This window comes from Lissotriton helveticus, chromosome 4_1 (genome assembly GCF_964261635.1).
Source record: "Lissotriton helveticus chromosome 4_1, aLisHel1.1, whole genome shotgun sequence".
Lineage (NCBI taxonomy): Eukaryota > Metazoa > Chordata > Amphibia > Caudata > Salamandridae > Lissotriton > Lissotriton helveticus.
The window spans coordinates 580,483,574-580,496,342 of record NC_136063.1 but is presented as its reverse complement, the minus strand read 5'-3'; the positions used below and the strand labels follow the sequence as shown (position 1 = coordinate 580,496,342).

The following is a 12,769-nucleotide window of genomic DNA, read 5'->3' as shown; positions in this document are numbered from 1 at the left end:
GTATTTTTATTAGTTGTTTTAGTTGAACTAAATAGTTCTTCGCTTGACATTTCTTCAATGTCAGGATGTGGTGTATAGCTGGCGAGTACCGGCCATGTTGCTCCTGGTCTACCTAGTGGACCGAGCCTGGTAATGTGATTTTGATGTTGTAGGGCGCCTTTAAACCAGAGCTGATGCTCTTGGCAAGTTAGTGGAATTTCAATGTCCTCGAAAGGAACGTATTCCGTTGGAGGTTCCTCTACTTTGTAGAAGTGGAACACATGTGTTACTGGATTTCCTTGAGGGAAGACAATCCATGAATAGAATACCTCTGTCTGCCGATATTCACGTTTCTCTATGACAAAAATTACCCTACCACCACTAGGTGATAGGCCATTCGTTATAAGCTTTATAGTGATGGTTTTCCTTAAGTTTTCCGGGATGATTATAGCATCCGCGTCAGTTTCTTGGAAACCTGTAATGTTTAAAACCGGTTGGGCTGCAGCCCGTTCTCGCTTTCAGTCATTTTGTTGGCTGAAAGTTTGCAGAGCAAGTTTCAAGGAAACAAAGATAAGGTGCACAATATTTTGGAACACTGCATCCTTCAACGTTGAACAAACCAAAAACTAATGCATAGGATTTTCGTTCTCCTCAGTAATGGCGGATATTTTGTCCTTTTACCCACTCCAGACGTCTATTGGAGTATTTGACGGGAAAAAGGGGTCTCTGTGAAAAGCACGACTGAGTTACTCTAGTATCTAGCGTTAAATTAGTGCCTTACCAAACGTTGGGCGCCATGTAGTGTAGTTCCTATATTCCCAATAGCCTCTGCGCATTGGAATAATATATCTTGTAGATTTGCCGTAGGACTTAGGTCTACTAGGTCTCTATTGAATATATTAGACTTAATTGTGAGTGCCAGCTAGCTCAGAGGTCAATAGAAACTTTCTCGAATACACAACAAGGGATTAGTTTCTGACAACCGCATAAACATGACAACTTTGTTTCCCCAAGATAAAACTTATCTTCAGAGTCGTGGAAACAATAGATAGATATTTTACCTAGTCATTCGTGCATGCTTCGTTACAACAGAGGTGCAGAGAAATAGAGAGATAGGCGTTTTCAATAAAAGGATTTATTGAATAGTCTTCTTTCTCATGCAAAAGAAATGAACTGCTATAATCGCAATACTGGTTGCAAAGTATAATGCGTACAGTAAGAAGAGTATTTTAAAATAATACTGTAAAGCATTGTATGGTTCCTAGACCATAGATAAATACATACATAAATAACAAAGGCTGAAAGTACTCAACGGGTGCTTCTAAAATACGCCTACCCCAATATACCTAACCTAAGTCTAGTACGAGGGAAGAAGTAAGTGAGGTGTAGCATAGGTTTAGTTTTTCTTTGCCAAGAATTTAACCAAGAGTTCTCTTAGGGTCTAATCTAATCAGCTCCGTACCTTGGTTTTAGAATGAAGGAGGTCTGGTATCTCTGTCTCGGGACTCGATTTCTCAACACCCCGCGAGGAGAGCTTGGAAACACTGGAGCTTGATTCTCAGTGAGAGAAAGGACAGCTTCTCTGTCAGTGCGTCAGCTGGAGGGTTTGCTTCCTTCGGCACTTGCTGTAGCGAGCTGCGTCGGGCAAGTAGATAGTCGAGCTGCTCCGAACCACCGTGTCTTTGCTAGGGCAAGTGTAGGCATATTTATACCTTGAAGGTGCCTAGTTTGCCGTAAAGTCGAACATAATAACGTCACCAAAGAACCCCAAGGGAGTGGTAGTTCTTTGAAAACTCCATGATTTCTAGGACAAATCAATATTCAAGCAAGAGAATGTCCCTGACTGCTGAAGCCGAGTTTTCAAAGAAATCGTTGTGGCTTTTTGGAACTAGTGGAAGTAGCCATGCCTGTATTTGGACTGGATGGGTTATGTCTAAATATGGGTATGATTTCTATGCCTAAGGGGCGTGGCTTGGACGCCGATGGGTGAGGCGGCGTGAGCTGGTAGCTCCGTGCCCGATCCCGCAAATATCCTGATAAATCGTATACTGAGCTGCTGTTTTCGGGTCACCGAGTGTCGGATCGATAGGGGAGGAGGTCGAGATCACCCTCGAGAAACTAGAACCCTCTTGTGCAGCCCTGGAGCGAAAAACGGCAAAAGAAGGTCTCTGGAGGAGACGGCGACAACAAGATGGCAGCCGGAGCCGAGGCTGGTCGACATCCCGAAGAAGCCTGAGCTCACCACCAAAAGTGGCCTAAGCGGACACTGGATCGTATGAGTTGATCCTGAGTCGAAAGAGACAGGGACATCAGAGGCTCCGAAGGGGGCATATCGGACTCTGGGCAGAGGTGACGAACTTGAAGGAGGCCCAAAATGGCGGCCGGAGGTGGATGACGAAGGGACCCGGAACCCTGCGCTCGGCTGAAGAAAGGGTTTCTCGGCTGGGACGGCCGTGGTATGAGACATCAGAGATAGCGACCACCGGAGAACGGGGAGGTACCCAAAACCAACCGGGGTGCCTCGAAACGGCGGAGTCAAGGGCTGGCCTACACGATAGTCAAACTTGCTGCGACACGACTATCGGAACAGTGGTGCATGAAACACGACGAGGCCAGAGAAGTCCCTAAATCAACCAGGGTGCACCGAAGGTGTGGGAGTCTGAGGCTGAGACGGGCAGACAAGGGGGACAGGAAGTGCTGTGGCATTCCCGAAAGACTGAGTAAGAGCAACCGACGTCGAAGTGGGAGAGAGGCGCCAGGCCTATGGTAGCCCCTGAACAGGGAGGCCTATGATAAGGTGTGGCGCACCAGCCAGTAGTGAATATGAAGCCGAAGACCAAGAAGGAAGAGATGGCGGGCCAAGATCCCACTCGAGGAGCGGAGGGAAACGTGGATGCGACACAATCGGAGTCAGGTATCCATCAACGGCTGGACAAAATCTTGGAAGCTATCACGGCCACGAAAGAGGCGCTGCAAACTGATATTGCGCAAGTGGCGACTGGGCTGGGAATTCTGAGAGCAGATCATGCAAAGTTGGCGGACAGGGTGAAAGAGAGTGAAGCGGCACTGAAAGAGCTGGTACCGGCCCAAGCAGCTACGGACAATAAATTGGGGCAAGCCCTTGAACGCATAGAATTGTTGGAGAGGAAAGCGGAGAATGCCGAAAGTAGGAATCGGCGTAATAACATACGGGTGGTAGGCCTGCCGGAGAAAGTGGAAGGGGGGGACATGGTGATATACTTGGAAAATTAGCTCAAGACGGTGGTTGTACCGGAGGGCCTATCCCCCTTTTTCACGCTTGAGAGAGCGCACAGGGTCCCGGCCAAACCGCCATTGCAGGGCCGCCCGCCGAGGCCAGTGGTAGCGAAACTGCTCCATTACAAGGACAGGGACGCGTTGATTCAGAGAGCGCGCACGATGGGACCCTTCACGGTGGAGAACAGTAAAGTCACGCTATTTCCGGACTATACGCAGGAGATCCAGAGACGCAGGGCCACTTATCTGTCGATTAAAAAAGAGCTCAGGGGAGAAGGGATTCAGTACTCGCTGCTGTTTCCGGCCAAGCTGAGAATCATTGTCGATGGAACGACACAGTTCTTTTTTTACCCCTGACTAGGCATGGACACGGCTCGAATCATATAGGGCGGGCACTGACCGAGGAGGCACCCAAGACTCTGACCTATTTCAAGCTCCGCAAGTGCGCAAATCCCAACGGATAAGGAAAAGGTTCAAGTCCCTGCGAAAGCAGCAAATGGTGGCGGACAAACAGGGGGCACTGGCGGCAACAGCGGAGATCACCGGATCGCAGAGGACAGAATCGGAGGTGGGAACGGACTCGGATGATGGCAAAGTGCGGTCGGACACAGAACTTTCGGAAGCGGACAGCAGCAAAGGCCTCTCGGTTACACCTGCAACGGCGGAAGGCATGTTAGATGAGTGACTTCTCTGGGAAACGTGGTGCTGGGGGGCCATTTTGAACTGGCGAAACGAACATTGCTAATCAGGGCTGATGGGGGAACTGATGAGTACAGCGCACTGATGGATGGGGTCTAGGGTGGGAGTGGGCACGGCGAACGCCGCTCCCTTTTGGAGCCGAGTCACCCCTCAATTGCCCTTAAGGCACTCTGTAGTGACTACTACAGATTATAATCGTGCGTGTTTTGAATAGTTTGGATGGGGGCTAATAGACTGATATTGGGTCCTGTTCTGGGGGGGAGGGTTGTGGGAGTTGAGCGGGGTGTTAATTCTAGGGGTATTGTCAGTGGTGTGGGTGGAAGGAAACTCTTGGTGCGGGTGGGCGGAACAGATGGGAACGTTACCTGAACTGCGATGTATCACATGGAATGTAAGGGGTCTGAATACAATGACTAGGAGGCATAAGATACATGCGTATTTGGTGAGGAGGGGGGTCCAGATTGCCTTATTACAGGAGACACATCTCACCAGGACAGAGGGTCAAGCACTGCAGCGGCGATGGAGGGGACAGGTCTTTAGTACGGCCTATTCGGCCTTTGCTAGAGGGGCGCTAATCTGGATAAGACCGGGAGTCTCTTTCCTGGCCAAGAGACATATTTTGGATCCAGAGGGCAGATTTGTAGCGGTGGAAGGTAAGCTGTATGGGAGGGATGTAGTGCTCTGTAGCATTTATGCCCCGAATATAGAACAGGCGTGCTTCTATGAGTGGCTATCTGGGACACTGGCACATTACCTAGCGGGCCCTGCGATAGTAGGGGGGGATTTTAATGCGATTACAGATGTTGCTTTGGACAGGTCACACCCGGTTACTGCGTCTCCGGTTAGGAGACTGGCGAAAAGCAGGTCAGACTGGCAGGACAGTTGGGGGCTAGTGGACACATGGCGTAGACAACATCCCAGGGATAGGGATTATTCCTTTTTTTCCGCTATACACGACCTGCATGTTAGAATCAACACGATTCTTTGTTCTCATGAGATAGCTCATCTGATTGCGCGCTCGGAATACCTCGCACGCACCATCTCAGACCATAATCCGATGTTGCTTTCACTTTCTTGGCAGCGCGCGCGCTCAGCGATTCCTACTTGGCGGCTCCGACCGGAAACGCTGGATGATCAGGTTTTCCGTACGGAGATACAGGAGGGGATTGAACACTATTTTGAAGAAAACCAGGGGTCAGTGGATACCAGGGCGGCGGAGTGGGACGCCTTTAAGGTGGTGATGAGGGGACTATGCATTAGTAAGTACTCGGGAGCCAGGAAGGTGGTGCTTAATGATATAACAAAAGCTGAGGAAGGGTTGCGGGACTTAGAGTGGCGCAGGCCCGATACGCCTGAATTACAGGAACAACTTCTAGAGGCCAATCAATCAATCAATCATATCACTTGTATAGCGCGCTACTCACCCGGAAGGGTCTCAAGGCGCTTGGGGGAAGGGGGCCGCTACTGCTCGAACAGCCAGGTCTTGAGTTGTCTTCTGAAGGCGAGGTGGTCCTGGGTCAGCCGAAGGTGGATGGGGAGGGAGTTCCATGTCTTGGCCGCTAGGTAGGAGAAGGATCTGCCTCCGGCGGTGGCTCTTCGGATGCGTGGTACAGCGGCGAGGGCGAGGCTAGCGGATCGTAGCTGGCGGGTGGGCGTGTGGAAGGTCAGGCGGTCGTTGAGGTACTTGGGGCCCAGGTCGTGGAGAGACTTGTGTGCGTGGGTGAGGAGCCTGAACGTGATCTGCCCGTTGACGGGGAGCCAGTGCAGGTTCCTCAGGTGGCCGGAGATGTGGCTGCGTCGAGGGATGTCTAGGATGAGTCGGGCCGAGGCGTTCTGGATGCGTTGTAGTCTTTTTTGTAGCTTGGCTGTGGTTCCGGCGAGGGAGAAGGTAGCGGCAGAGACAGAGAGACTGCGTTGTTTTGACCACAAGAACTATATGGCGAGAGCGCACGCGGAGGGGGATAAGGTGGGAACCCTGCTAGCGCGATTGGCGAACCCAGTGCCGAAAGGTAATCCAGTATTGAGTATATTGAACGAGACCGGGCAGTTGGTTTATTCTCAGGCGGAGGTTCTTGCCCGGTTTCGGCGGTACTATGAGGCCTTATACAGGAGTACGCTAGACGTGGCGGTGACTGATATAGAAGGATACCTGGAGGAGATCCCTCTGCCTAAATTGGAGGATGATCAGGGGAAATTGCTAGGTCAGGATATTACGTTGGCTGAAATACGGGTTGCAGTAAAGCAAATGGCCCGGAACAAGACACCGGGAGTTGATGGATTCCCTGTGGAATATTATGCACAGTACATTGATATTTTGGCACCCCGGTTGTTGGAAGTATATAAGGAAGCCGGGAAGCGAGGTCGTCTGCCAACGTCGATGAGAGAGGCATTGATTATACCGCTGATGAAGCCGGGGCGGGACGGGGAGGAGGTGGCTTCTTACAGCCCGCTGTCCATGCTGACAGTGGACTATAAGATTTTAAGCAAGATTCTGGCCACTCGCCTCCTACCATTTATGACCACATTGGTCCATCGGGACCAAGCAGGATTCATTCCTACCAGGCACACTGCATCGAATATTAGGCGGCTGTTACGGATTATGGAGGACGGCCAACCTGACTCTGAACTCCCAGTGGTCTTGTCTGTCGACATAGAGAAGGCCTTCGATAGTTTGGAATGGCCGTTTTTACATGAAGTGCTTGAGCGGTTTGGTCTGGGTAAGCAATTCATGCACTGGATGAGAGTATCGTACGCTGAGGTGACGGCAAGGGTGCGGTTGGGGGAGGTCATATCCACCCCTTATCCGGTTCTGAGGGGAACGAGGCAGGGTTGTTCATTGTCTCCGCTCCTGTTTGCGCTGGCTATGGAACCATTGGCGATTCAGGCACGATCGGGGCAGATTTACCGAGGGCTTGTGTTTAGGGGGGGTACCGCAATATGTTTCCCTATATGCGGATGATTTGCTCCACTTTATTGAGAACATCGGAGTAGCACTGCGAGCAGCGGAATCCCTGCTTTCGAGGTTCGGGCAGGTATCGGGCCTTAGGGTCAACTGGAGCAAGACATGTCTCTTTCCGATCCGCCCTGGTGCGACTGAGTTGGCGACGGTTGGGGAGTTGCGATGGGAGCCGACATGCTTTACCTACTTAGGGGTCCGGATATATTATGAGAGCACGGACCTGCTGGACGGGAATGTCGGGAGGTGCATAAGAGCTCTGAAGGGGAGCGTGGCGTTCTGGTCGACACTCCCTTTGGCGGTAGTGGGGAGAGTAGCTCTACTTAAAATGGTGGCCTTACCTAGACTGCTCTATTACTTCCGCACTCTGCCTGTTTGGGTCCCGCCGCGGACATTTAAAGAGCTGAGATCAATGTTGGTGGGTCTTTTGTGGGGCTCCGGGAGAAGGAGAGTAGCGCTGACCACACTGATGCGAGCCAAACAAGAGGGCGGGATGGCTGTACCCGATTTTGAGCTTTACTATCTGGCAGCTCAGTTGCAAATATTGACACAGGAAATCGCTGCGGAATTCAGGGGTCCAGAGGATAGGAGGGGGCTCGGGATACAGCTCCATGTTTTATCTTGCATAGTTATGCAGCAGCGGCTTGACGTAAGGGATCTTACACTAGCGGAGCGCACGCTACGGCTGTGTTGGGCTAGGAGTCAGCGCAGGGCGGATGCGGCGCGTCCCTACGCACCCGAGATTCCTCTGTGAATGCTGACAGCGCTGCCGCATGGTGGTGACTGGTCTCCCCTCTTGGAGTGGGAGGAACTAGGCATCCAAATGGTGGGAGATCTATATATGAATGGAGAGCCGCTGCAGTTTCAGGCACTGCGAGAGACATTCGGCCCCCCAGAGGGCGGTTTCTTGCTTCACGCAGCGGTGACGTCTGCGATACGGAAACACTGGGGCGGGGACGGGAAGAACCAGAGACCACAATGGCCTGCCAATACGTGATGATGGCAGCGGGGACTTTCAAAGCAATTACTTGTCTACATCAGAGGATGCTGAAGGAAGGGTTGAAACAGTTGCTGGACTTGAAAATGAAATGGGAGGCGGGCATAGGTCGTCCCATACCAGACACAGCGTGGGGCAAGATACTGGGAAGGGCATGGAAGGGAAGTAGGAATGCCCGATTTCAGCAAGTACAGTTCTTTATCTTGCATCGGGCTTACCTGACCCCCGGGAAGATTAAAAAATATTTCCATGTACAAACCGCAGCTTGTCCTAGGTGCAGGGAGGAGGAGGTGGAATTGGAACATATGTTATGGCATTGCCCGATGATAGGGAGCTATTGGGTGGAAGTGGGCGCACTGCTAACTGAACTCACAGATAGGCAATTGACTTATGACATGGCAACATGCTTGCTGCACTGGTTTCCACACACAGCCAAGAATAAGGTCACTAGTAAATTCATTGACATGGGCCTGTTGCTAGCCAAGAGAGAGATAACTTGGCACTGGAAATCAAGGGACGGACCGTCCGGCAGCCGCTGGCGAGCGGAATTTTGTAAATGGGCAAGTACCGAAAGTGTAATCAGGTTCCAGCAGGCTAGGCGAGGGGGTGGAGACAAGGCAATGGATGTGGCAAGAGCATGGGAGGCATTGGTTCAAGCTTTATTACTGCAACAATCGGATGAAGGGGATGAATGAGCAATTACGTACATGTGATCATCTATAGGGGAAATTGTACATTACTGCCTTGCACGCTGAGAGTTATGGACATCATGGAGCAATGAATATACCCACACCACTGTAGTTTGGGGGGGGGGCACGTCTGGGAGGAGTTGGGAACAATCATGGAGATAGGTTTGTGGGTTATGAAGAATGTACGACTTGTTTTGTATGATGAAAATAACCTAAAATCTGTTTTAAAAAAAAAAAAATGATTTCTATGCCTATATAAGAGCAATGTGAATTATACCTATATAAGGGCATGACTTGGTAAATTACGCTTGATCCTAAAATGCTTCACAACAGCAGCACGGGAGCGGGAATTTGGCTTGACATCCTCGCTCGCAGAGCTTGCTTTTGGAATCCGCCTGCTTTTAAAATTCTTTGCTGCTAGGTTCTTAAAAACTGTTTTGTTTTTAAAATTGAAACTCACTCACCCGCACGCATCTTCCCAGCCCAGCTGCTGCTGGCTGTCACGCCCACTCGATAGCCAATCAGCGCGAAGGGGCGGAGCTAAGGCTGCCACCGGCTACCTCATGCCAATCACAGCGCTGGAGTGCAGCGGGCGCTCCGGCGATGCGCCGGAGGCACGCCAAATGCAAGCCCATCTGCGCCCTTCCGGGACCTGGGGCTTGTCATCAGAAAATTAGCTACACTGACAGTGAGCTGACTGCACTTCATATAGTCTCTGCCAAGCTTAATCCCCTTTCATATTCCAGTATAGTGAAAGAGGGAATACTGGCACCTAGAACTACCTTTCCTATAATCTATGGGGCTCATATCGCTGGCCCATCTCAGATCCAACATGGCGACGGTCATAACGCATGGAAGCTCTCTGTTGTATATCTGAACACCCGCTCGTTGGGTAAACACACGATGGATATCTTTTTGTTGCTCAAATTCGAGCAGCATGCCCTTCTCCTGCTTACTGAAACCTGGTTATCCCAGGAAGCATCCCCTGACATCCTTGCAGCATTACCCTCTGATTATCACATTATCCAGGCTAACCGTCCCCAGGGGAAAGCGGGCGGAGGAGTGGTGGTTATAACACGCCATGATTGTAACTTTAAAGCTCTAACCCTGCTAGACTTACCCTCAGTGGATAACCTGGTGATCAAATTAAAATTCGCATCTGATACTGCCCCCTTGGAATGCGTCCTGCTTTATAGACCTCCTCAAAGGATGCCTCTCTTCCCTCACTCCTTGGGCGTACAGATAGCTCACCTGGTAACCAACTACGGGAAGGTTCTGCTGATTGGTGACTTTAACTATTGGGCCAATATTATTCTTGGATGCCCTCAATCGGCTGAACTGACCAAGCTTCTCTCAGGATTAAACCTAACTCAACAGGTACCCACGGCCACACATATTAAGGGACACATTATTGATCAGGTTTGGACTGTCAACCTCACTATGTCTCCGGTCTCAGTCTTACCATGTACATGGTCCGATCACCATATTATCAAATTCACCATCCAAGATCATTTTGTGAATAAAAACCCCAGTCTAGCTGGGTGCACTCGCAAAAATTGGAATAAGATCGAGAAACCTTTATTTCTTGATTCCCTCGCCAGTTCGACTCCTCCGGGCAACTCCTCAATTAACCTGGCTGTTGCTCAGCTAACCAGTTGGTTACTGGCTGCCAGTGACAAGTTTTCTCCCCTCAGGAAGATCCATGCCCCCCCACCGCCATGATGCCCAGAAATGGTTTTCCACTGAGTTGAAACACCAAAAATTAGCCTTAAGACAATTGGAAAGAAAGTGGCGAGGTAACTATAAACCCGAAGAAAAACATTCCTATTTAAACTCCTTGAATACTTATAAGAAATCTACTAAAGCGGCGCATTTTTCATCTAAAATGTTGTTGGTAACTAACCGCTCGAAGGAGATCTTTCATATTGTGAATGAGTTATCTAACCCCGAGAGAATCTCATGTAAGCCCACCCCCTCATAAACGTTTTGCAATGCATTGAATCTCTTTTTTTTTATTGACAAAATCAAAAAAATGAATTCCAGTATCCCGGCCTGTCAATATCCAGACTTTAGTCCTCATCCCATTCTCAACCATATCACTTTCATGCATTTCCCCACAATATGTGAGCACACTTTCATAAATCTTCTTTCGAATGTCAAATCGGGTTCTCCACTGACTGTTGTCCTCCCAGTATTTTGAAGGAAATTTTTACTACCCTTCCTAGTCCTGCTCTTAATCTCTTAAATGAGTCTTTGTCCCAAGGCACTGTCCCTGCAACTTTTAAAGAGGCAATCGTTGTGGGTGGGTGGGATCCGATCCACAAATTTTTACAAATTTCTTCCTTATTTAGCTAAGATCTTGGAAGCCTATGTCACAGGTTGTCTCACAGACTTCTTGAAGGAATCAGAATCCCTTGATTCCCATCAAGCAGGCTTCCGCCCCGCACACGCTACCGAGGTGGTAATCCTCACAGTATTGGATACTCTTCGTAGTGAGGTCGATTGTGGCTCCTCACAGGCCCTTGTTTTGCTTGATCTTTCCGCTGCCTTCGAAACGGTCGACCACTCCCTCCTAGTCGACAGCGTGAGGGACGCAAGAATCTCGGGCCCTGCTTTAAGCTGGATCAGCTCCTTTTTGGAAAATCGCTCCCAGGCAGTTTGTACTGCCCCTAAAGTTAAAATCTCCTGTTGAGTCCCCCAGGGCTCCCCCCTCTCTCCCCTGTTGTTTAATCTCTACCTCCTCCCGCTTGTCTGAGCCCTGAAGGAGCGCAAACTCTGCACCTTCAAATATGCAGATAGTTTCCAACTCATCTTCTCCATCAGTAACTCTCCGGAGTCGGTTCATGCTTTTCAATCCACCATGTTGTTCATCAGTCAATGGAGGAACACAAACCATCCAAAACTTAATCCAGACAAGACGGAGCTGGTCTTAACAGGTAGCATTGCTAAAAACCCATGGGGACCCCACTTTTGGCCCAAGGAGCTGGGTCAGCCCCCATCCCTTCTAGCTCGGCTAAAAGCCTTGGAGTGGTTATCAGTCAGGAGCTTACTCTGAAGCCTCAGATCAGTTCGGTGATCTCCAACTGCTTTTTTCAACTCCGCAAAATAAAAAAGATCTGTAGATTTCTCACTCATGACGCCTAGGTTCAGGTGATCATCGCCATGGTCATGTCCCATGTCCATTATGCCAATTCGTTATACTTTGGCATCCCTCTCTATCTTTCCAGACGTCTACAGATAGTACAAAACCAGGCTGTGCGTCTGATTGTTCACCAACCTAGGCATCATCATATCACTCTTCTCTTGAAGCAATTACACTGGCTTCCGGTTGTTCAGCGGTGTGCTTTCAAGATTGGATGTCTTATTTTTAAGTCACTTAACGGAAGGAGCCCAAATTTTGTCAATAATATGATTAACAAATATGCTCCCACATGAGTTCTTCGTTCAGCTAACTAAAATCTATTACTTACCCCTCATTTCAGACTAAGGCGCACCGGGGGTGCCAGGTTTTCTACCTTGGCGCCTACATTCTGGAATTCCCTTCCCTCCGAAATCCGCTTTTGCACCAATCTTCTTGGCTTCAGAAGTCTTCTAAAAGCTTGGCTTTTCTGACAGGCTTTCGGAACCTTTCTCTAGGACTTGGATTTCAACCGAATTAGCATCATGAAACCTCCCCGGAGTACGCGCGCTCTACAAATTCAATTTAAGATAACATTATGTTTTGCCCTGTGCCACCCGTCGCTCTTTCCGCTGAAAATGCATTTTCTGATTTTCCTATAAGATTTGTTCCCATGGACCGATTTCAATGAAATTGGGTGATCTTCTAACTCATTCTGCTAAGGACGTGCAGATCCATTTAGGGGGGAAGAAGTTGAAGGCGTGATGGGGTGAATCAAGAAGTGTTTTCTTATTTTAGCTCCGATAGGGAATTGTCTGCTTTCTCCTAGAGCAAAAACCAGTAAACAAATTTGTGACTAACTTGATATGAAAGTAGAACTACTCCGTGTGCTTTCATTGGTTGGGTGTTAATCCGTTCAGTAGTTTTTAAGATTTAAGAGTTTAAAAGGGTGCGATGAGCTTGAAAATGTAACACTTTTGTATCTTCCTGCTATTTTTAATCGTGAGTCAAAAAATTGTGAATCCTGTTAACCAGATTTGCCGCCACTCATATTCAATGTACATGAAAAATGAAAT

General features: G+C 49.3%; 1 protein-coding gene across 7 annotated transcripts in view; it reads left to right on the top strand.

Annotated features, from left to right (window-relative positions):
• CSPP1 (centrosome and spindle pole associated protein 1) overlaps positions 1 to 12,769 on the top strand; it is a 1,229,219-nt gene that overhangs the window by 335,589 nt on the left and 880,861 nt on the right. The gene's annotated exons all lie outside the window — the stretch shown is intronic.